This window comes from Gossypium raimondii, chromosome 12 (genome assembly GCF_025698545.1).
Source record: "Gossypium raimondii isolate GPD5lz chromosome 12, ASM2569854v1, whole genome shotgun sequence".
Classification (NCBI taxonomy): Eukaryota; Viridiplantae; Streptophyta; class Magnoliopsida; order Malvales; family Malvaceae; genus Gossypium; species Gossypium raimondii.
The window spans coordinates 25,326,581-25,349,478 of NC_068576.1; the positions used below are offsets into that span (position 1 = coordinate 25,326,581).

General features: G+C 35.2%; 1 non-coding gene and 1 pseudogene across 1 annotated transcript; both read right to left on the minus strand.

Annotated features, from left to right (window-relative positions):
- Positions 1-640: 640 nt before the first annotated feature.
- Positions 641-5,215, minus strand: LOC128035481 (uncharacterized; annotated as a pseudogene).
- Positions 5,216-14,081: 8,866 nt separating this feature from the next.
- LOC128035661 (small nucleolar RNA R71) lies at positions 14,082-14,188 on the minus strand. Its single transcript, XR_008192213.1, has one exon. It is a non-coding gene; the product is annotated as a small nucleolar RNA R71 (small nucleolar RNA).
- Positions 14,189-22,898: the final 8,710 nt, after the last annotated feature.

Here is a 22,898-nt window from a genome sequence, read left to right on the forward strand (position 1 = left end):
ATAAAATCAGCTGAACATTCATCATGCATGTATCGCCACATTCATTGAATCTATTGTGCATGCATCTAGCTTAAATGCTTCCATCCACATTCGGCCAACCTACACATCATGAGCAAATGGATTTAGTTAATCAATATTCAGCTGAATCATATTTAAACATAATCTAGACAACTTAAATTCTTATAATTTAAAACAAACACAATTACTTAAACTAAAACTAATTAATTCGGTTTGGACAAGACAACTTAAAAACATGTAATAAGACATATTTATAAGCTGTAGGAAATTTAATTGACTTAATAACATGTAAGAAAAAAACAAAATTAATCATCCATAATTAAATTCGTCCAAATTTAAGACCAATTAAACAACAAAATTAATTGAGCTGAATTAAAAGCTAGTGAGCTAAAAGTGAGCTGAAATGAAGTTATTGAGCTGATTTCGAGCTTAATTCAACTAGTAAAAGGTTGCAAGGAAAACTTATGGAGCTGTTCGAATCTTTCTTAAGTTGCAAAACTAAAATGTCGCTCCAAACTTGCTCTACTAAAGCCGAAATGGCTTCCTTAAATTACTTTGCCCGAGCTCTAGTGATCAGGCCTTGAGGAAGTGTTTGAGGATCTTTGCTTGTATTTGGTACACTTCAAGTCATGGACGCATCATTTCCCCCCTCTTCAAAACAACTTGTCCTCAAGTTGGAATCTACATCAAAAGGAGTTAAACCAGCAACATTGAAACTAGCACTAATAATATATTCACCAGGCAGATCAAGTTTGTATGAATTGTCGTTTATGCGTTCCAACACTTGAAATGGTCCATTTCCCCGAGGAAGTAACTTGGATCTCCAATGAGCTGGAAATCTTTCCTTCCTCATGTGTACCCAGACCCAGTCTTCGGGTTCAAAAACAACTCGTTTCCGACCCTTGTTTGCTTTCTGGGCATAGATCTTGGTTCTTGCTTCAAAATTGGACCTCACTTTCTCATGTAAATTCTTCACGAATTCAGCTTTCTTTTTAGCATCTGCATGAACAAATTGTTCGTTAGGAAGAGGAACTAAATCTAATGGCGTTAAAGGATTGAAGCCATAAACAATTTCGAAAGGGGAATATTTGGTCGCCGAATGTATGGAGCGATTGTAGGCAAATTCGACATGTGGTAAACATTCCTCCCAAGATTTTAAATTCTTTCGAATGATAGCCCTAAGCAACGTTGATAGAATGCGGTTGACCACCTCGGTTTGGCCATCGGTTTGAGGATGGCAAGTAGTTGAAAATAAGAGTTTAGTTCCTAGCCTTCCCCACAATGATCGCCAAAAATGACTTAAGAACTCTGCATCGCGATCCGACACTATCGTTCGAGGAATGCCATGTACACGAACGATTTCCCTGAAAAATAAATTAGAAACATGAGCAGCGTCGTCAATTTTTGTGCAAGCTATAAAATGTGACATTTTAGAAAAACGATCAACGACGACAAATATAGAATCCTTCCCCGTCTTTGTCCTAGGTAACCCAAGGACGAAATCCATGGATATATCCATCCAAGGACCTTCAAGAATTGGAAGCGGTGTATATAGTCCATGTGGCTTGATTGTGGATTTGGCTCTCTTGCACGTCAGACATCGACCACAAACGCGTTCAACATCCCGCTTCATTTTTGGGCAATAAAAATGTTCTTGGAGTGTAGCCAATGTTTTGCCCACGCCAAAATGGCCCATGAGGCCCCCACTATGTGCCTCGTTCACTAATAATTCCCTAATGGATCCTTGTGGAACACACAACTTTCCCTCTTTAAAAAGAAAGCCATCTTGTCGATAAAACCTATTAACAGCCACATTCTCACAAGAAACATATATTTCACCAAAATCATTGTCAGTGGCATATAAATCTTTCAAAAACACAAAACCAAGTAATTTTGAATCTAAATGTGACAGGAGCGTATACCTTCTAGATAATGCATCAGCCACTATGTTTTATTTACCTTTTTTATGCTTAATGACAGAGGGAAATGACTCTAGGTATTCGACCCATTTGGCATGCCTTTTGTTCAATTTGTGTTGGCCTTTAATATTTTTAAGCGCCTCGTGATCAGAATGAATCACAAATTCTTTTGGCCACAAGTAGTGCTGCCATGTTTCAAGGGCTCGAATGAGAGCGTACATCTCCTTATCATACACGGGGTAGTTCAACACAGATCCGTTCAGCTTTTCACTAAAATAAGCAATCGGTTTCCCGTCTTGAGTCAGCACAGCACTTATTCCCACACCTAACGCATCACACTCAATTTCAAATGTTTTAGAAAAGTCAGGTAGAGTTAACAATGGGGCGTTAGTAAGATAATCCTTAATAATAGTGAAAGCTTTCTCTTGCTCATTACCCCAATTGAAGGTGGAATTTTTCTTGATTACACTCGTCAATGGTGCAGCCAAAGTGCTAAAATTAGGCACAAAGCGTCGATAAAAGCTTGCCAATCCATGGAAGCTTCTAACTTGGTTGATACTCGTTAGTCTCGGCCACTCTTGTATTGCCTTAATCTTTTCATGGTCCACCTCGAGTCCTTCCGAGCTAACTACAAAACCAAGAAAAACCACTTTATTAGAGCAGAATGTGCACTTTTGAAGATTAGCATATAGAGTTTCTTTGCGTAAAACATCCAAAATAGTCCTAAGATGTGTCACATGCTCCTCCAAGGACTTGCTATAAATTAAAATATCGTCGAAATATACAACACAAAACTTACCAATACAATTTTGAATACATAATTCAAAAGTCTCATAAAAGTACTAGGAGCGTTGGTTAAGCTGAATGGCATGACCAACCATTCATACAAACCATGTTTCGTTTTAAAAGCGGTCTTCCATTCATCACCTTTGTGCATTCGAATTTGATGGTATCCGCTTTTGAGTTCAATTTTTGAAAATAATTTGGCACAACTTAACTCATCGAGCATGTCATCTAAGCGCAGTATGGGATGCCTATACTTAATAGTAATTTTATTTACAGCACGGCAATCTACACACACGTGCCACGATCCGTCCTTCTTTGGTACCAACAAAATTGGTACGACGCATGGACTAAGGCTTTCTCGAATGTGGCCCTTTTCCATAAGTTCATTGACTTGTCGTTGAAGCTCTTTGGTTTCCTTGGGAATTGTTCGGTATCCTGGCCTGTTCGGAATAACGGCTCCGGGCACAAAATCAATTTGGTGCTCAATCCCACGAAGTGGTGGCAACCCACTTGGGACCTCATCCGGAAATACATCTTTGAAATCCTGCAAAAGAGAAACAATAGAAGATGGAAGGTTCTCGAGAAGTTCATTAGTATTAAGAAAATTTTCCTTGTACATGAGCACAAGGATCGGTTGCCTCGTCAAAAATGCTTTTCGAACATCACTAACCCTCGCAAAAACACTTAATCTTTCACTCGCTTTTTCTTTTTCATCTCTTTCTTTTCTCATTTTTTTTCATTCTCTTTTTTGGAGTTTTCTTTCTTTTTGTCATTTTTCTTTTTTCGCTCTTTTCTTTTTCCCTCATTTGATCTACGGAAGTTTTTAACTTGATTTGATCTTCATAGACTTGCTTTGGCGTCAATGGGGCTAAGGTTACATTTCTTCCCATATGCTTGAAAGAATATCTGTTTGAATATCCATCGTGCATGACTCGACGATCAAATTGCCATGGACAGCCCAATAACAAATGACCCGCGTGCATTGGAACAACATCGCATAGGACTTCATCAGAATATTTCCTAATGGACAATGAAACTAAAGCTTGTTTTGTCACCTTTAACTCTCCTCCATCGTTGAGCCATTGAAGTTTGTACGGATTTGGATGCTTGGTGGTCGGTAGATTCAACTTTTCCACCATGAGAGTGCTTGCCACGTTCGTACAACTTCCTCCATCGATAATGACACTACAAAGTTTCCCTTGTACTTGAAAACGCGTATGGAAGATGTTCTCTCGTTGTTGTTCATCTTCGACACTTTGGATGCTTAGACTTCTTTTAACAACGAGGAGTTCTTCGTCAAGGGCATGTTCAACTTCTTCTTCGTTGTCAGAATCATTTTCGGGCTCTTCTTCAAATTCTTCTTCCTCCGATTCTATTTCTCCATTTGCACGAACCACCATTATGTTGCGGTTGGGACATTGACTCGCGATATGCCCCCTTCCCAGGCACTTAAAACACTTAATATCCCTTGAACGATTAGCAAATGAATCGGTTGCCTTACCTTTGCTCGAGTCGCCCATAGGTTTGTTTGTTTTGGCAGGCACCATTGGCTCTTTAGCTCGACTTGGTGGATTAGTTTTACTCGAGCTTTGCTCCCATCTAGTTGTGCTTGGAGTAGGATAACTTCGACTGGTACTCTTTCATTTAAGTTGCTTCTCCACCTTAATGGCCATATGTACCATGTCCACGATCTCGATGTAATGTTGCAATTCCATAACGTTGGCAATGTCTCGATTGAGACCAGCAAGGAAACGTGCCATCGTTGCTTCACGATCTTCTTGGACATCAGCACGGATCATCGCAATCTCCATCTCTTTGAAATACTCCTCAACACTCCGTGAACCTTGAGTGAGATTTTGAAGTTTTTGATAGAGTTCCCAATGGTAGTAAGAGGGAATGAAACGACGTCGCATCACGGCCTTCATCTCGGCCCAAGTGGATATTGGTCGTTCCCCATTCCTTCTTCGGCTCGTAATGAGTTGATCCCATCAAATCATGGCGTAATCAGAGAACTCTATGGCTGCCAACTTCACCTTCTTGATCTCGGAATAATTGTGACAATCAAAGACCAATTCAATCTTCTTTTCCCATTCCAAGTAGGCTTCCGGATCAGACTTTCCTTGAAAAGACGGAATAGAAAGTTTAATGTTCCTTAAGTCATCATCTATGCGTCTTTGATCCCGATTGCCTCTGTTCCTTGGACCTCTTCGTCCTTCACTTAGGTTTGACCCTTGATCACTTTCAGCTCCACTCGGATCATAGAGGTCGTCTTGATTGATTTCCAATTGGCCTCGCTCTCTTTGTGGCCCTTGGGGTGTACGTTCCCGTTGAGTCCTTTCTTCAACTCGTTCCAAGCGTTCGTTGAATGATTCCATATCTTCACGAAGCATGCGTTGAAATTCTCGCATCATGGCTTGTTGAGCTAAATCCGGCACTCCACCTCCTCTAGGCGCAACGTTTCGGATTGGTTGTCTTCCACTTCCTTCCGCCATATTTTGTTCAGGACTTCGAGACATGAAAATAAAACCTCACAACAAAAACCTCACGAATCTCTCGGAAAGAAAAGATGGTGTCACTCACACTCGTGTTTGCACTCGTTCTTAGGCTTTTACCTCCCCTCTAATGTGCTCACACACTCGTACCTTTTACCACTCAATTTCCTCTCGTGATTTCGTAAGCGACTCGTCGTGACCTTATCGTAGTTCGGTGGGTCAGCTTCAAAATGTTTTACAATGGTCAATGTTAGGTTATGGGTAGGCTAAAGAAACAAAGAAGGCTCAAGCTAAGTGTGGCGTAGAAAGAATAGGAGATGAGTAGAAGAGAATACCAAACTTACAAACTCGAAGCACTTTTGTAATTTTCAACACTTGAATCTCAACACTTTTTTTAATTCACGATTTTTTTATTTCTATTCACTTTTTTTTAAATTTCTAATTTTTTTCGAACTTTTTTTTACATACCTATTTCGGAATGTCTTCGGGTGCTCGTACTTCTCGTTTAACTAGCTCTGATACCAAATGATACGACCTCGATTTAATGTTGATTCCGAGTCGTTTAGTTCTTGATCGTAAACGAAGAAGTATAATTTAAAAGAAGAATAGAAATATAATTGAATTCAAAGAAATCAAGTAGGTTCGATTAAAGATGGATGTGGATTTGGTTTAAAGTAAAAATGGTATGATTAGGGATGGTCGAGTTCGGTTTAGGATTAATTAAGAAATGGATTTGGTTTGGATACGAATTGGAATTTGGAATTGGTTTGGGTTTGGTACGAAATGGAAATGGTTCAAAAAGGTCAAGAGTGAACCAACACTAAAGAAAAGTGTTGACCCGAAACTTATAGGACCTAAATGAGTTGAAATGGTTGATAGGGACCTTGACCCGATACTTAGGAAAGTATGAACCAAAGGTATTACGGGTGAACGCCACACTCGGGTTTAGGGAGTGATAAGTTGAATAAAAGACTCGGAAAGACGCCACTAGTAGCTAGATAAGTCTTACGGGTCTCGAACGAAATTTGAAAGAAAATGCCTCAGAAATTCGGCAGTAATTCGTTAATTAAAATGTCAAAAGTCCTTTACAAAATGAAGTTTTCAGCTATTTATAATCAACACCTAAGCTAGCCGAATAGTCACATACATTTCTTAAAAATTAAGCTAAATGAATTCAACAATAGCTTAGCTAGATTTGGCTGAACATGGAAAGCTTCTAGAATTCACATTGAACCATGGACAACTTGAATGGTGCATGGATGAGCTAGGTTCAGCTGATGTGCATAAATAAGCTCATTTAAAAGGTAACTTTTGCTGAAAAGTGACCAGCAATTAAGAGGGATTTGAACGGCCAAATGAGGTGTGAACAATCAATTTTGAAAAGTCTTCAGGTGTGAACATTCCAAACCGAAAAGCCATGAGTGTGAACTCCTTGTGTGAACGGCATTATGCTGGTTCCTAAAATAATAAAATCAGCTGAACATTCATCATGCATGTATCACCACATTCATTGAATCTATTTTGCATGCATCTAGCTTAAATGCTTCCATCCACATTCTGCCAACCTACACATCATGAGCAAATGAATTTAGTTAATCAATATTCAGCTGAATCATATTTAAACATAATCTAGACAACTTAAATTCTTATAATTTAAAACAAACACAATTACTTAAACTAAAACTAATTAATTCGGTTTGGACAAGACAACTTAAAAACATGTAATAAGACATATTTATAAGCTGTAGGAAATTTTAATAACATGTAAGAAAAAACAAAATTAATCATGCATAATTATATTCGTCCAAATTTAAGACCAATTAAACAACAAAATTAATTGAGCTGAATTAAAAGCTAGTGAACTAAAAGTGAGCTGAAATGAAGTTATTGAGATGATTCCGAGCTTAATTCAGCTAGTAAAAGGTTGCAAGGAAAACTTATGGAGCTGTTCGAATCTTTCTTAAGTTGCAAAACTAAAATGTCACTCCAAACTTGCTCTATACTAAAGCCGAAATGGCTTCCTTAAATTGCTTTGCCCGAGCTCTAGTGATCGGGCCTTGAGGAAGTGTTTGAGGATCTTTGCTTGTATTTGGTACGCTTCGAGTCATGGACGCATCATACCCTTTATTGAAAACATTATTGGTTGCCGAACTTACGAAATTCCAAGCACATATATGCTGAAATTCCTAAAATACCCTCGAAACTTCTATGCCCAATTTTGGGGTGTGACAATTCTCCCCCTCTAAAAAGAATTCCGTCCTCAAAATTCCCTACTAACATGTCACTTGTTTTATCACAAAACATGATATTTCTACTTTTAAACTAACCATCGCACTTTTGTGTGCACTCTGATTCCTATTCTCTCTAACTTTCTATTGCTTTTCTTTAAATATTCTATTTGCTACCACATATTATTTCTACGATAACTCTGCTAACTGCTTCCTCTATTCACTATTATACTTTCGTCTAAAGAACTCGTGTAACACCCCTAACCCGTCTCTATCGTCAGATTAGGGTTACGGAGTATTACCATACAATCAGGAAAGGTTTATCAATAAAACATTAAAATAAATAAATGACATTCAAAACATATCAATCATAAGCATTCGCTCCTAAATCGAGCCTTTAGAGGCCCTAAAAATAGCTTTGAGGAAATTCAGGACTAATTTGAAACAAAATAGAAGTTTTAAGAAAAAGTTGTAAAAATTGGAAAATAAGGGTCACACAGCTGCGTGAAAACACCCTAGGTCATGTAATATTTGAACTAGGGACACACAGTCATGTCCTAGCCCATGTCCTCACCGATGTAACTCACTGAGTTGCCCCACATGCCCGTGTGCTAGGCCGTGTAACTCACTAACTTGAAACAGTGAGAAACTCTCAAATGACAGACGGCCGTGTCGCCAGGCCGTGTGGCAGCCCATGTGACAACCCGTGTCCCAGGCCGTGTGTACTAAATTTGACCCAAAAACCATGCCATTTTAAGACTAAACCATACCTATTCCACCACTCCAATTATGCACACATTCAATAAACCTAGGCACTACTCCAACATATATAAATATACAAATTCAACTAATCTATTTCATCCAACCAATATGCCATTCAAAGGCCCACACATATATATACTAAACATTTAGTAAAAAAAATGATCAAAATACCTCCTTTATAAGACATTAAGCAAATAAGAATTGCACTATGATTACAACCACTTCATTCAACTTAGATGGATAGTGTGAGCCGGTTGATTGATCCTTCCAAAATGTCAGCAATGATTATCTACAAAACTATCCAAAAAATCCTATAAGCTTACATAGCTTTGTAAGGACATAGAATAACATTTAAGCTAAATACAATTAGACATAGTTCACTCATTATTTGATTCACGGTTACCAAAGTACAAACAAGGGCACGTACGTGCATTCAGTGGTACTGAAGTACAAACAAGGGAACATATGTGCATTCAGGGGTATCGAAGTACAAATAGGGGTACGTATGTGCATTCAATGGTACCGAAGTAAAAATAAGGGCACGTATGTGCATTCAGGGGTACCGAAGTACAAACAGGGGCACGTATGAGCATTCAAGGGTACCGAAGTAGAAATAGAGGCACGTATGTGCATTCAAACAATAATTACCTATAAACATATTAACTAAAGAATAATAATATAAGATTACAAGTCGAACCTTATTTATGTATTGAAATACTGTGGACTTAGCTACAATTTAATTTCGATCACCACGCAGGGACTATTCCACTATTTTCCCCTTTCCTCGGTTATTGTCTTTTTTATTCAAGTCTTAATCTATATAATAATTAAACACAATTTATTAATCTCATACACATTTCACATTCCATTCAATGCATATAGCCCTTAACTTTTCGTTAATTACATATTTTCCCTAAACTTTTACAACTTTTGCAATTTAGTCCTCTAACCCAAAAATAATCAAATTAACCATTTTCTCAAGTTAACAATTACAACCAAAAAATCTAGGCCCTTAGGCAGTCCCAATTATACTTCTAATTCACCATTAAAACTTGCATTTTGACATTTTAGCAATTTAATCCTTAAATAAAAAACTAATAAAAATTACTTTACAAAACAACCAAATACCACAATCAAAGCTTCAAACACATAACTATCATAAAAAAAAAACCTAGATTCATCAATGGCAACTTTTGAAATTTTTAACAGATTCAAAAACGGAGGTATGGGTTAGTTTGGCCTAGTTGTAATGATCACGAAAACATAAAAATTACAAGAAACGAGTTTAAAATGAACTTACATGCAAGAACTCTTGATGGTTGAACCTTAATCTGTATCAATGGTGTTTTTACTCTTCAATTTTTGATAGCTCTTGCCTTTAGGAAGATGATAGTATTTTTATTTTATTTTTACTTAAGTTTTATTGAACTTTTTCCTTTAAATGATCATGCATTTTAATTAATTCAAAGTCCAAAGTTATCCATATACTTTTATATGGTCTAATTACAATATAAGTCCTCCCTCATTTAATAATTAAACTATTTGATCATCTTAATGCTATAATTAACAAATTTTGCACCTTTTACACATTAGTCCTTTTTTCCTTAATTAATTATCCAAATGTTAAAATTTCTTAACCAAATTTTAATACGACTCTTATGAATCTGAAGATATTCTATAAGTAGTATTTATGAGCTGACATGATGGAAATTTGGGGTCCCATAACCACTGTTCCGTCACCACTGAAAAACAGATTGTTACAACTTTCTCCCCTTAGAAAATTTCATCCTCGAAATTGTTGCCTGAGAATAAATACAGATATTGTAGTTTCATTAATTCATCCATTTCCTAGGCAGCTTCTTCAGTACCATGTCGATGCCATAGGACTTTTACTAATGGTACTCATTTATTCTGACGTTCTTTGACTTCCCGAGTCAAAATTTTTATTGGTTCTTCAGAATACGTCAAATCTGATTGTTGTTAAATCTCACTATGAGGAATCACATGTGAATGATTAGATCTTTACCATCTCAACATTGAAACGTGGAATACGTTATGAATTTCTCAAGTTTAGGAGGTAAATCTAATTTGTAAGCTACAACTTTCAGTAATCTCATACGACCTAATAAATCTGGGACTCAATTTTCCTTTCTTGATGCATCGTAGCACTTTCTTCTATGGAGAAACTTTTAAAAATACTCGATCGTCCACAACAAATTCTATATATTTTCTTTTCAAATTCGCGCATGAATTCTGATATCAAATGCAACTTTCAAACAATCTCGAATAATTCGAACCTGTCTTCAATTTCTTAAATCAAATGAATCCCTATCATTTTGGATTCACTCGGCTCGGACCAATACAACGGGAATTTACATTTTCTTCCATATAAAGCTTCAAGTGGTGCCATTTTAATACTAGATTGATAACTATTATTTTAAGCGAACTCTGCTAATGGTGGATATTTTTCCTAGCTACCCTTAAACTCAAGTATACAACATCGTAGCATGTCTTCCAGAATATGTATTACTAGTTCTGATTGCTCGTCCATCTGAGGATGAAACGTTGTACTAATATTTAGTTTAGTGCCCAAAGCCTCGTGAAGTTTACTTCTAAATCTCGATGTAAACTGCAGATCACAATAAAAAATAATATATCTCACAACCTCTAACACATATAATTCCGCTAGCCTCACAAGTGAGTAATCTGTTCTAACTGGAATAAAGTGGGCTGACTTAATCAATTTGTCAACAATCACCCAGATAAAATCTTTCTTTTTCAGAGTTACAGGAAAACCAGATACAAAATTCATCGTTACTCGCTCCCACTTCCACTCAAAAACCATAACAGGCTGGAATAATCCAGATGACACCTGATGCTCTACTTTTACCTGTTGACAAATCAAACATTTAGCTACGAACTGACAAATCTCATGTTTGATACCCGTCCACTGGTACATTTGTTTCAAATCACAATACATCTTCGTGCTACAAAGATAAATGGAATATGTACTACTGTGAGCCTCTGATAGAATATCACATTTTAAATTTAAATTATTCAGAACACAAATTCTATGGCGGTAATGCAATGTACCATCATTATAAATACTTATTCAGTGTCAAATTATCCTGAGCCAAGTTTTGTTTCATTATCAATTCAAATCGTCATTTTGTAACTCCCGAATTCATTGTAGAAACAAGGGTTTAGTCCTCAATTCTGCCTATACAAAACCATAGGCATTCAGAGTTAATCAAGCGTTCAACGCTCAAAGTGTAAACAATGATGACTTTAGGCCGAGTGCATCTGCAACGACATTAGGATTTTTTGAATGATAATCAATAACCAAATCATAAACTTTTAGTAGCTCTAACCAACTTCGCTATCTCAGATTCAGTTCCTTCTGTGTCATTGGAAACACAAAAATATACACATTTTTTCATGCCCTTGTTAACTCAAATTCATGCAATTCCATACTAATTCTTGTTGAAAAATAAATAATAATTATAAAATAAGTAAATTGTACTTAAATTATTAAAATTTTGAATATTAATTAATTTTATAATAATTTTTTTAATTTTGATTTATTTTTGACAGATTCGCACAAAGGGCGAAATTGGCTTAGCAGACACTACTAGAAGCACAAAACCAAGAAGTGATTTTGAAGCATCGAGGTGAATTAATTTTTCAACGATGGTACAAATTATGAATATTGATTCATAATATAATTAATTTTAATTTTAATCCAATTTATTTTGGGTTAAATAATTATTATTAATTAAATTAGGAAAGAAGGCCCAGTTGTGCTAAACCGAGAAGATTGATCCAACCGAGCAATGGGTTACCGAAAACCATCCCACATGCTGACCTAATCAGCTTATTTATCTGATTATTTGGCTTGAAAAATATCCTTTGAAGCTTCCTTGAAATTGCATTCAGACCCCTCCACTTATCAAACCTTTGTAGATTTTCCCATAGCTAAATTTAGCAAGTTTGAAAGCTTCAAACTTGCCACATGTGTGGCTGACCATGGGGGAGTCTATGGCTGCTGATTTTTTTTCTATTTTTATTAGCCTACTCAACCTATAAATACCCCCCTTGGCTGCTCATTTCAAACACACCTCTCATCATTTCATTCTTCACTTCTCTCTCACTTTTTCTCTTCAAAACACTTCATTTGTTCTTCATTTTCCCTTCCATTCCCTTGACAGTTTCCCCTCTTGGAAAATAGCCCTTCAACCACCATTGGTAGCAGCAATCAAGTGCTCGTAGAAGCCTCAGTTCAACAAGAACAAGCAGAGAAAGAGGAGCAGAGCAAACTAGTCAAGCTTCGGAGAAACACCAGATTTGATTCTAGTTCCCTATCCTTTAATTATTATTGTTGGTGTTATGAACATATTTATAAATACTTGTTATGTTGATATGTTTAATTTAATTAATATGGCTTAAATTTAATTCATGTTAGGTTGATTTATTTTCATCCACTTAAGTTATTAAAATTGTGTTTGTGTTGTTACAGGCATTGATAAGTTGTTTGATTAAGTAAAATCATGATTAAGTTATCCTTGCATTATAATTGTAAGGTATCTAATGAATTAATTATTTAATCGTGTTGAAATTCTAATTAATTGACACAATACTTAATCAGTGCATGTTTAATCTTCTAAGGTAGCTAAGGGTTAAATTAGCGATGGTATTAGACGGTACATTAGCCTTGCATAACTTGCAAGATTATTGTTATTAAACTGTTTCAAGGTAGGAATACATTGTTACATCACTTAAAATTTTATGTGCTTATGAAGATTTATTAATTTTTTGAATTGGGATTGGAAAATGTTCAAGAGATTAGTTAATTTAATAGGTACATATGAGCAGTAGTTAGCAAATTACCAAGTTGCTGTGAATTTATTCGTAACAACATGAACATGAGTTTAGTAATTCTACGTTAAGAAATGTAATTAATCTAACACAATTATGTCATCTTGATTAAAATCATCTATTGAAATTGTGCATCGAACTTTTATTTAGTTAAATTTTAGTTTTTAATCACTTCTTCAAAATCAAAATATTTTTCTTCACCAAAGTGTTTTTAATTGCATTCATAAATAATTCTTTTCACAGTCCCTATGGGTACGATAACTCGACATTTACTTGTCACTTTATTACTTGTTGCGATTGTGTACACTTGCACATTTCCATCGTCCCAAGTTTTTTGTGTCGTTGTTGGGGACTGTTTCAAAAGTCATTATTTTTTACTTTGTTAATTTTGCATTTTGGTTTATTTTTCTGTTAAATTTTAACTTGGTTACTCTTTTTTTTTGTTTTAGGTGTTTATGAGTATTGATCGAATTATCAATTTACTCCCTATATACCCTGAGATTGAAAGAACTTTTTGACAACGAAGGAGACAAGCAAGTTAGAGAAGGACCGAAGAGATGAACTTTGAAATTTCGAATCAAGGAAACAGAGGAAACCCTACTCAAAATTCTATCCTTATTCTTGATGGTAGGGATAGAGCTCTAAGACAGTATGTCATGCTAATGTTTCATGATCTTAATCTAGGTATTATGAGACCCAAAATCGAGGCACAACAATTCCAGCTGAAGCCAGTCATGCTCCAGATGGTTCAGACAGTGGGCCAATTAAGTGGAATGCCTACCGAAGATCCTTACCTTCACTTAAGACTATTTATGGAGGTGAGTGATTCTTTCAAGTTAGTCAGAGTACCCGAAGATGCACTACGATTGAAGTTGTTCCCATATTCGCTAAGGGACAGAGCTCGAGCCTGGTTGAACTCATTGCCACCAAATTCCATTTTCACATGGTAAGGGTCAGTAGAAAGATTCCTCATGAAATATTTCCCACCTAGGAAGAATGTTAAGTTGAGGAACGAGATCACTACTTTCCAACAAATTGATGATGAGTCCTTGTATGAGGTATGGGAAAGGTACAAAGAATTATTACGGAAGTGCCCTTATCATGGAATCCCTCATTGCATCCAACTTGAGATGTTTTATAACGGTCTCAATGCTCACACGAGGATGGTAGTGGACGGTTTTGCTAATGGTTCTCTCCGTTCTAAGTCTTATAATGAGGCTTATGAAATCATTGAGAGAATTGCCAGCAACAATTATCAATGCCCAACAAATTGAGCAACGTCAGGATGATGAGTCGCTGGAGTACATGAAGTGAAAGCTCTTACTTCACGTGCATCTCAGGTATCTTTGATTTCCACAATGCTTAAAAATTTTACCACTAATGGGTTTAATAGTTTTGCAGCTCAGTCACCTAATCACTTTGAAAATATAGCCTATGTTTATTGTGGGGAAGGACATCTGTTCAAAGAATGTCCATTAAACCCAGAATCCGTGTATTACATGGGTAATCAGAAGTAGAACCGAGGAAGGCAATGAATGCAATCCAATTTTTATAGCCAATCTTGGAAAAGCCACCCTAAACTTTCCTAGAGCAACCAAAGGGCTTGAAACAGTAACACTTACACCTAGCCTAGACCAATCCAGCTAGCAATTTTTACCCAAAAAGTTTAGAAACCAACTCAAGCTAAACCTTTGAATAGTTTAGAGAACCTATTGAACACGTATATGGCAAAGAATGATGCCACATTAAGGAATTTGGAGAGTCAAGTGGGTCAACTTGCCACTGAACTTAGAAACCATCCACAAGGTGTTTTGCCTAGTGATACGGAGAATCCAAGATATCTAGGGAATGAGCATTGTAAAACATTGACATTCAGCAGTGGAAAGACATTAGAGCCCAACACTGTCGAAGTTGAAGAAGAGCCGGATGATGCTCAAGACTCAGTGGAAGTTCAACCGAGTGTTGAAATTTACGTTTGACCAGAATCAAAATTTACAAAATATAATAAGGTAACTTCTGATCCAGTTAATTCTAATAAACTAACAACTTCATTAGATGCAGAATTGCCACATAAGATGAATCAACAAGTTCTGTAACACCCCAAACCCGGTCTAAACGTTATGACCGAATCTGGCAATGTCACATTGTAACACCCCTTACCCGTATTCGACGCCGGAATATGGTACGAGGCATTACTAGAAGACATACATTTGCATACGTATTAAACCGAGTTACAAAATTTCATCCGAATTAAAACTTTCAAATTATTAACGTTCTTTTATAATTCTTTACATCATATCCTTGAAATATTATGTTCATAACAAATAGGGCCTACGAGACGCGATATTTACTCATGTAATTCAAAGCTTCGTTTCCATTTCATTCAATTCACAATTTCTAATGTTCACAATTCAAATCAATTTCTCAATCCAATAAATATATTTCAATCATCTAAGAATATAATTCAAGTTACACGAACTTACCAGGCTAAATTGTAGAAAAACCAAAATTCAGGGACATTTTGGTAATTTTCTATTTTCCTCAATTTCCACCCAATCTTGATATGAATTAATATTTCATTCAATTTATTAATTTAAATAATAAAAAATTCATTTCATGCAATTTGGTCACTTTTTGACATTTTACAAATTTACCCTTAAAATATTACTTTTATTCAATTTAGTCCTTGAACCTAAAACATGCAAATTAGCCATTTTAATGAAAACTCATGCTAGTTGAATAATCATATATAACATGCTTATATGTAACATTATCTATAATTTCACTATTTATTTATTTGTTCATTCAAAGATGTCCACTTGAGTCATTGTCACAAAATTATTTATATCTTGAGCTATGTAACTCCGAATTGAGATCTGTTAATTTATCTGAAACTAGACTCACATATCTTCTTACCATAAAATTTTAGAATTTTTGGTTTAGCCAACAAGTACAGTTTATTCTTTAAAATCATCATTGTTTTGCTGTCTGACAGTTCCGACCCTTCTTCACTAAAAATTAATTATCTCATCGTACAAGAGTCGGATGATGTTTTTTTTTGTTTATCTTGAAACAAAATCATTCAAGATTTTAAAAATATAAATTTAATCCCATAATTATTTTTCTCCAATTTTTGATAATTTTCCAAAGTCAGAACAGGGGAACCCGAATTCATTCTGACCTTGTGATACGAGTCACAAAGGCCTTAAATGCGTACACAAAAGAACGAGAAAATCAAGATTCACTTTCTTGTTTTCAATAAAATCAAGAAACTGAATCTTGGCCCAATTTTGCTGTTTGGAGCGATTTCAAGAATCAAGAAAATCAAGATTTCAAATCTTGGAAATCTTGGTCCAAGAAACCGAATCTTGCAGCCAAAGTGCATTGGATCTCCGTCACGAGCATCAACAACTCAATTTTAGTAAAAGATGGATCACAAGCCCAAGTTCTTGAAGGCAAGGCCCAATAAGAAGATTCCAAGCCCAATCAAGAAATCCACCCATACTTAGTTGAAAATCAGGCCAAATTGTCAAAGGGCCCAATTTGTAAACATTTTAATTGTTAATTTAATTTTTAGGCTTTAGGAATATTACATGTTAAAATTCGGCCCAAAATAGTCCATTTAAGTGCCTGGCCGAATTTCCCTATTATTTTTATTAATTAGGTTTAATTCTTAAGTTTTCCTAATGAGATTAGGATTAGTATAAGGCCTATTTAAAGGCATGGCCGGCCACCCTTGTATTCACTTCTCAAATATATCAAAAATTTCAGATTTGGTTAAGTGCAGAATTCTCCTTGAGTTTTTCTCCAAGAATTCTCTCTTGAGTTTTCTTTAGAAGTTGTTTTAACAATCTTTTGATTGTGGGAGCCATCATCAGCCTTCTTCTTGCCATTGATATTCTTTGGAGGGGAGATTAGAGCCGTTTGAAGGGAGTTGTGAGATCTTTCGGGATTTCAAGGCTTCTTAGGACTTATCTTTTAATTTCTTGCTGTCAATTTTTCTTTTAAATTCTGCTTGTGTCGATTTTATTTAATCACTTTGTTTGCTGTTCTTGTTGCGTTTCAGGCGTTCCAAAGCATTCCAAATCTGATTCGCCTTCTTCTTTACTAAAGATCGAGTCGTCCCTTTTTTTCTTGGCAGTAAAATTCGTTCAAAAATCCCTAAATTCCTTGTTCTTGCCGATTTCTTCTTTTCAGATTTGGGCCGTTTTGATTGCTGGAATTTTTGGGAAATTTAACTTGCTGTTTGTGTATTTCTTTTCAGATTCGGCAGATTGGAGTATTCTTTGGGGTTCAATTACATGTTCTTGATTCCCCAAGAACCCTTATTAACACTTATTCCTATTATCAATTTGATTCTTTTCTGATTTGGGGATTTTTATTTCAGATCTGGAAATTCAAAGTTCTAATCTTTTAATTTCTGTTTCGTTTCAGATCTGTTCGTTTAGAGCCTCGTAGGAGTTTTCTCGTGACTTGGCAACTCGATCTTGGTCCGCGCGCAACCCTCTATCATTTGGTATCAGATTTTGGGCGTTTGGGGTGTTCTTGGTTGATTTCTAAACTTATCTCTATTTTTTAAACTACAAACAGCAGTTTTACCCAGAAAAAGTTTTTGAAAAAAATTCATTTGAGTGGGTAAATGTTGTCCGATTGATCTGATATTTTACATATATATTTTTGGAATTTTTATTGAATATTAAAAAAATATTTCCCGCAAAAAAACCAGTCGAAAAAGTCAAAAAAATTAAAAAAGATGAAATCTAATAAAAGTTTAAAAAATATTCAGTGGTTTGAGTTTGGTGTCCAAACTTTCCAGATCAAAAATTAAATATTTAAGGACATTCTATATTTAATTTCGTGATTTTTGGAGATCGGGAACACCTCGAACGAAGTTGTCAAGTTACTCCGCAGTTTTTCGGGTTGTCTGGTTTCAGCAATTTTTATTGATTCTTAGCTATAGGTTTTCATTTGTTTGCCTTTATTCTCCCTTTACACTATCTAATACCTTATTGTTTCTTGTGTTAGTAGGATTTTTAAAGTGTGCACAATTCTTCCTCGGTGCGACACAAATCAGTTGGTGTCACGTCAGTTTTTGGCATCTTAGTGCAAATTAGGACTCTTTGGTAGTTTCGGTTCATACACTTTCTAATTGGTTGATATATACTCTACTAAAGAACTCACAAGACTGAATTCTACCTCATTGAGAATTTGATTTTTCTTTTTAAGTGACTAACGGTGAGGTTTGCTAATTTTTCTTTTGAGTGTTGAGTATTTGTTTAACAGGTATTTCAAAAAAAAAAAAGAGAAAAAAAATAGGATGATAGTCTGCCGCACCCTTAACATCCAAATGGGAGACGATTGTGATAACCAAAGGACCAATATTTTCCATTCTAGGTGTTTTGTAAAAGGTAACTTATGTTCACTTATTATTGATAGTGGGAGTTGTTCGAATGTAGTTAGCAGCTATTTGGTGGATTCCTTAAAGTTACCTTGTATCGAGCACCCTAAGCCGTATCACCTTCGGTGGCTTAATGAATGCTCAAAAGTTAAAGTTACAAAACTGTCCTTGATCACTTTTAAGCTTGGGAATTACGAGGATGAGGTATGGTGTGATGTGGTTCCAATGCATGCGGCACACTTGCTCCTTGGACGGCCTTGGCAATTTGATTGTGATGTTACACACCAAGGCAAGCTTAATAGATACTCTCTTATGTTTAAAGGCCGAAAATTCACTCTTGCTCCTTTAAATCCCAGTGATGTATATAAAGATCAATTAAAAATGATGAAATTTTTTGAGGGGGTGAGGGAGAAAGGACAAATAAAGAAGACATAGAGAAAAGAGGCTAGGAGTGAAAAAAGTCAAAATTTAAATGGCCCAAAGGTGAGTGAATCCGCAAGTGGTAAAAATAGAGTGAAAAATTTAATTACAACAAAAAAAGATGTGCGGAGAGACCTATTTAATGAACAGCCTTGTATCCTTGTGAGGTTTAGGCAAAATTATTTATCTCTATCTAACATTAATGAAAATTTGCCTAGTGTGTTTCAATATTTTTCGCAGGATTATGATGATGTTTTTAGTGAGGCCCCTAAAGGTTTACCACCTTTGTGTGGGATAGAACACTTCCATTGGCCACATATGAAAGATAACTTCCAACTTCAATACCTTTCCGATGAAAGACGCTTTCATACGATCAACATAGGCAAAGATGAAATCACACTACATGAGCCCGAAAGTAAGCGAGGTAAGGAAATTTTATCAACCGAGTCCCGTGCAGATTTGAAAATTATTGAGAAAACTTTTGGTGACTTAATTCTTAAAAGATCCCCTCATTTTGATCCGATTAATTGTTATTCTTCGATTGTGGTTGATAAAGTCATTACGAAAGGAAGCGTGAGTTGTTATTCTCTTGATTTGCCTTGTGTAAAATCCGTGAATTTGTGCAAATCTGTTTTGGTGAATAAGGTAACGAAATTTGCCAAATTTGTTTTCACTTTATATTCGTGCCTTAAACAGTTTAGGTGGTTGTACATGAAGTTTGAGTTCTATTTGACAAAGGTTAACTCAACAACAGAGCTTCGACTACACTATGCCCCCGATGAGTGAAGGTTTGTATTAAATGAAAAAGGTAAAATCGACCCTTCTTCTTCTGCTTATAAAGGTAAGATGCTTGCAACTTTTGAAACACTTTTGTACTCCTCGGATAGTGGCAAAGATCGTGTTGATGATTTAATTTTTGTAAAACACTTAGATCGAAACGTGTTTGACTGTCTTATTTTATTTAGTGATGATCTATCTGTTTTGATGGTTGATAAAAAGATTCTTTTTTTTGATAATGCATGTGTGAGTGAATCTATAGGTCGTCGATTACTGCATGGTATGATTGTCCAACTCTGTGAACTGTGTGAACCTTTTCAAATACCTATTTGTGATGATTACGTTTACCATTTGATTTATTACTCGCGATTTATTCATGGTTTGTGGAAACAATTTGAGATGATTGAATGCCTTAAAACATGTCCATCTTTGTTTCAAATATTTGACGAGGCATTGGCGAGTAAATTAGCTTGTTTGCATGGTAATCTGAATCTGTCCATTCGCATGCGTTATACTTGTTTTGTTATGCTTATGTTTGGACTACAAGTTCTACTTTCAATGTGTTTGACTTATCTCCATTTGATTTTTCAGATTCAAGGATGAATCTTTTTGAAGAAGGGGGAATGATACGAGTCACAAATGCCTTAAATGCGTACACAAAAGAATGAGAAAATCAAGACTCACTTTCTTGTTTTCAAGAAAATCAAGAAACTGAATCTTGGCCCAATTTTGCTGTTTGGAGCGATTTCAAGAATCAAGAAAATCAAGATTTCAAATCTTGGAAATCTTGGTCCAAGAAACCGAATCTTGCAGCCAAAGCGCATTGGATCTCCGTCATGAGCATCAATGACTCAATTTCGGTAAGAGATGGATCACAAGCCCAAGTTCTTGAAGGCAAGGCCCAATAAGAAGATTCCAAGCCCAATCAAGAAATCCACCCATACTTAGTTGAAAATCAGGCCAAATTGTCAAAGGGCCCAATTTGTAAACATTTTAATTGTTAACTTAATTTTTAGGCTTTAGGAATATTAGATGTTAAAATTCGGCCCAAAACAGTCCATTTAAGTGTCTGGCCGGATTTCCTTATTATTTTTATTAATTAGGTTTAATTCTTAAGTTTTCCTAATGAGATTAGGATTAGTATAAGGCCTATTTAAAGGCATGGCCGGCCACCCTTGTATTCACTTCTGAAATATATCAAAAATTTTAGATTTGTTTCAGTGCAGAATTCTCCTTGAGTTTTTCTCCAAAAATTCTCTCTTGAGTTTTCTTTAGAAGTTGTTTTAACAATCTTTTGATTGTGGGAGTCATCTTCTGCCTTCTTCTTGCCATTGATATTATTTGGAGGGGAGATTAGAGCCATTGGAATGGAGTTGTGAGATCTTTCAGGATTTCAAGGCTTCTTAGGACTTATCTGTTAATTTCTTGCTGTCAATTTTTTCTTTTAAATTCTGCTTGTGTCGATTTTATTTAATCACTTTGTTTGCTGTTCTTGTTGCGTTTCAGGCGTTCCAAAGCATTCCAAATCTGATTCGCCCTCTTCTTTACTAAATATCAAATCGTCCCTTTTGTTCTTGGCAGCAAAATTCGTTCAAAAATCCCTAAATTCCTTGTTCTTGCCGATTTCTTCTTTTCAGATTTGGGCCGTTTTGATTGCTGGAATTTTGGGGAAATTTAACTTGTTGTTTGTGTCTTTCTTTTCAGATTCGACAGGTTGGACTATTCTTTGGGGTTCAATTACATGTTCTTGATTCCCCAAGAACCCTTATTAACACTTATTCCTATTCTCAATTTGATTCTTTACTGATTTGGGGATTTTTATTTCAGATCTGGAAATTCAAAGTTCTAATCTTTTAATTTATGTTTCGTTTCAGATCTATTCGTTTAGAGCCTCGTAGGAGTTTTCTCGTGACTTGGCAACTCGATCTTGGTCCGCGCGCAACCCTCTATCACCTTGTCTCACATAATTTATTATATCTCATGATTTACAATTCCGTTACTTATACTGTTTCTTCTATGAGAGACTAGACTTAATAAGATTTAATGCCATATTTTTTTAATCCTCTAATTCAATTTCCATAATTTATGGTGATTTTTCAAAGTTAACCTACTGCTGCTATCCAAAACTGTTTTAGTGCAAAATGTTGATTACTAAGTTTATAACCTGCTTATTCATTTTCTCTATAATATTTTCCATCACTTTCTCTTATTTCCTTTCACTAATATATCAATAACATAAGACTTTATTTAAGAAAACTCTACTATAACATCATTTCCATGCTTTTCAATAATAACAAACTTAAAAATATATTCAAATCTTGATGTTCTTACCTTGTCCTATTGATTTCAATCTTTAACTTGATTTTCTCTCTCCTCCAGCTTCTATTTCTTGAATCTAACTTGATATTCAAGCCCCATTGTCTCCTTGTTATCTTTCTCTCTTGATGGATATGAAAATTCTTTTGATTTCTAAGAGAAAATGGTAACTTTTTGGTGAAAGGACCAAATTGTAAAGAAAAGAAAGTTTATTTCTTTCTTTTCTCTTCATACGTTGGATTCATGGGAAGAAGATGAAGATTCTTCATCTTTCCTTCCATATATATACTAAATAGAATAATAATAAAATAATAAAATATCATTTAAAATCAAATTAAAATATTAATAAACTAATATTTATTTAATTAATTAATCTAAAACATCACCAACATCATCATTGCCTTCTAGATTTCTCTCTCTTCTAATTGATCATTTTTCCTTTATAATCTTTAAAATTTCATCCTTGAGTCATCACTTAATTTGGTAAAATTGTATTTAGTCCCTTAAAATTCTTCACCTTTTCAATTTGCTCCTACTTCATCCATTTTCCTTAGTTTCTAGATTATTCCACCTTTAAAATATTTACACTATTGGTCCTTCAAATTTTTTGTATTTACACTTTAATCCCTCAAATTTTGAGTATTTACTCTTAGGCAACAAAACTTTTCTCACTTTTGCGATATAATCCTTTCTTGAATTAATATGTCATAATATAATTCTCAATGTTGCCATAACTCAAAATTTCTCTTTTTGTCACTTTATTTCCTTATTTTACTATCAAGGATACCTACTTTCTTACTGTAGTAATTTTCAGGGTATTACAGTAATAATTTTTGGGATATTACAAGTTCCACTAAAGAATCCTCCACCACTTTACCCTTAAAGACTTTAGAAGCAGAAGCAGGAA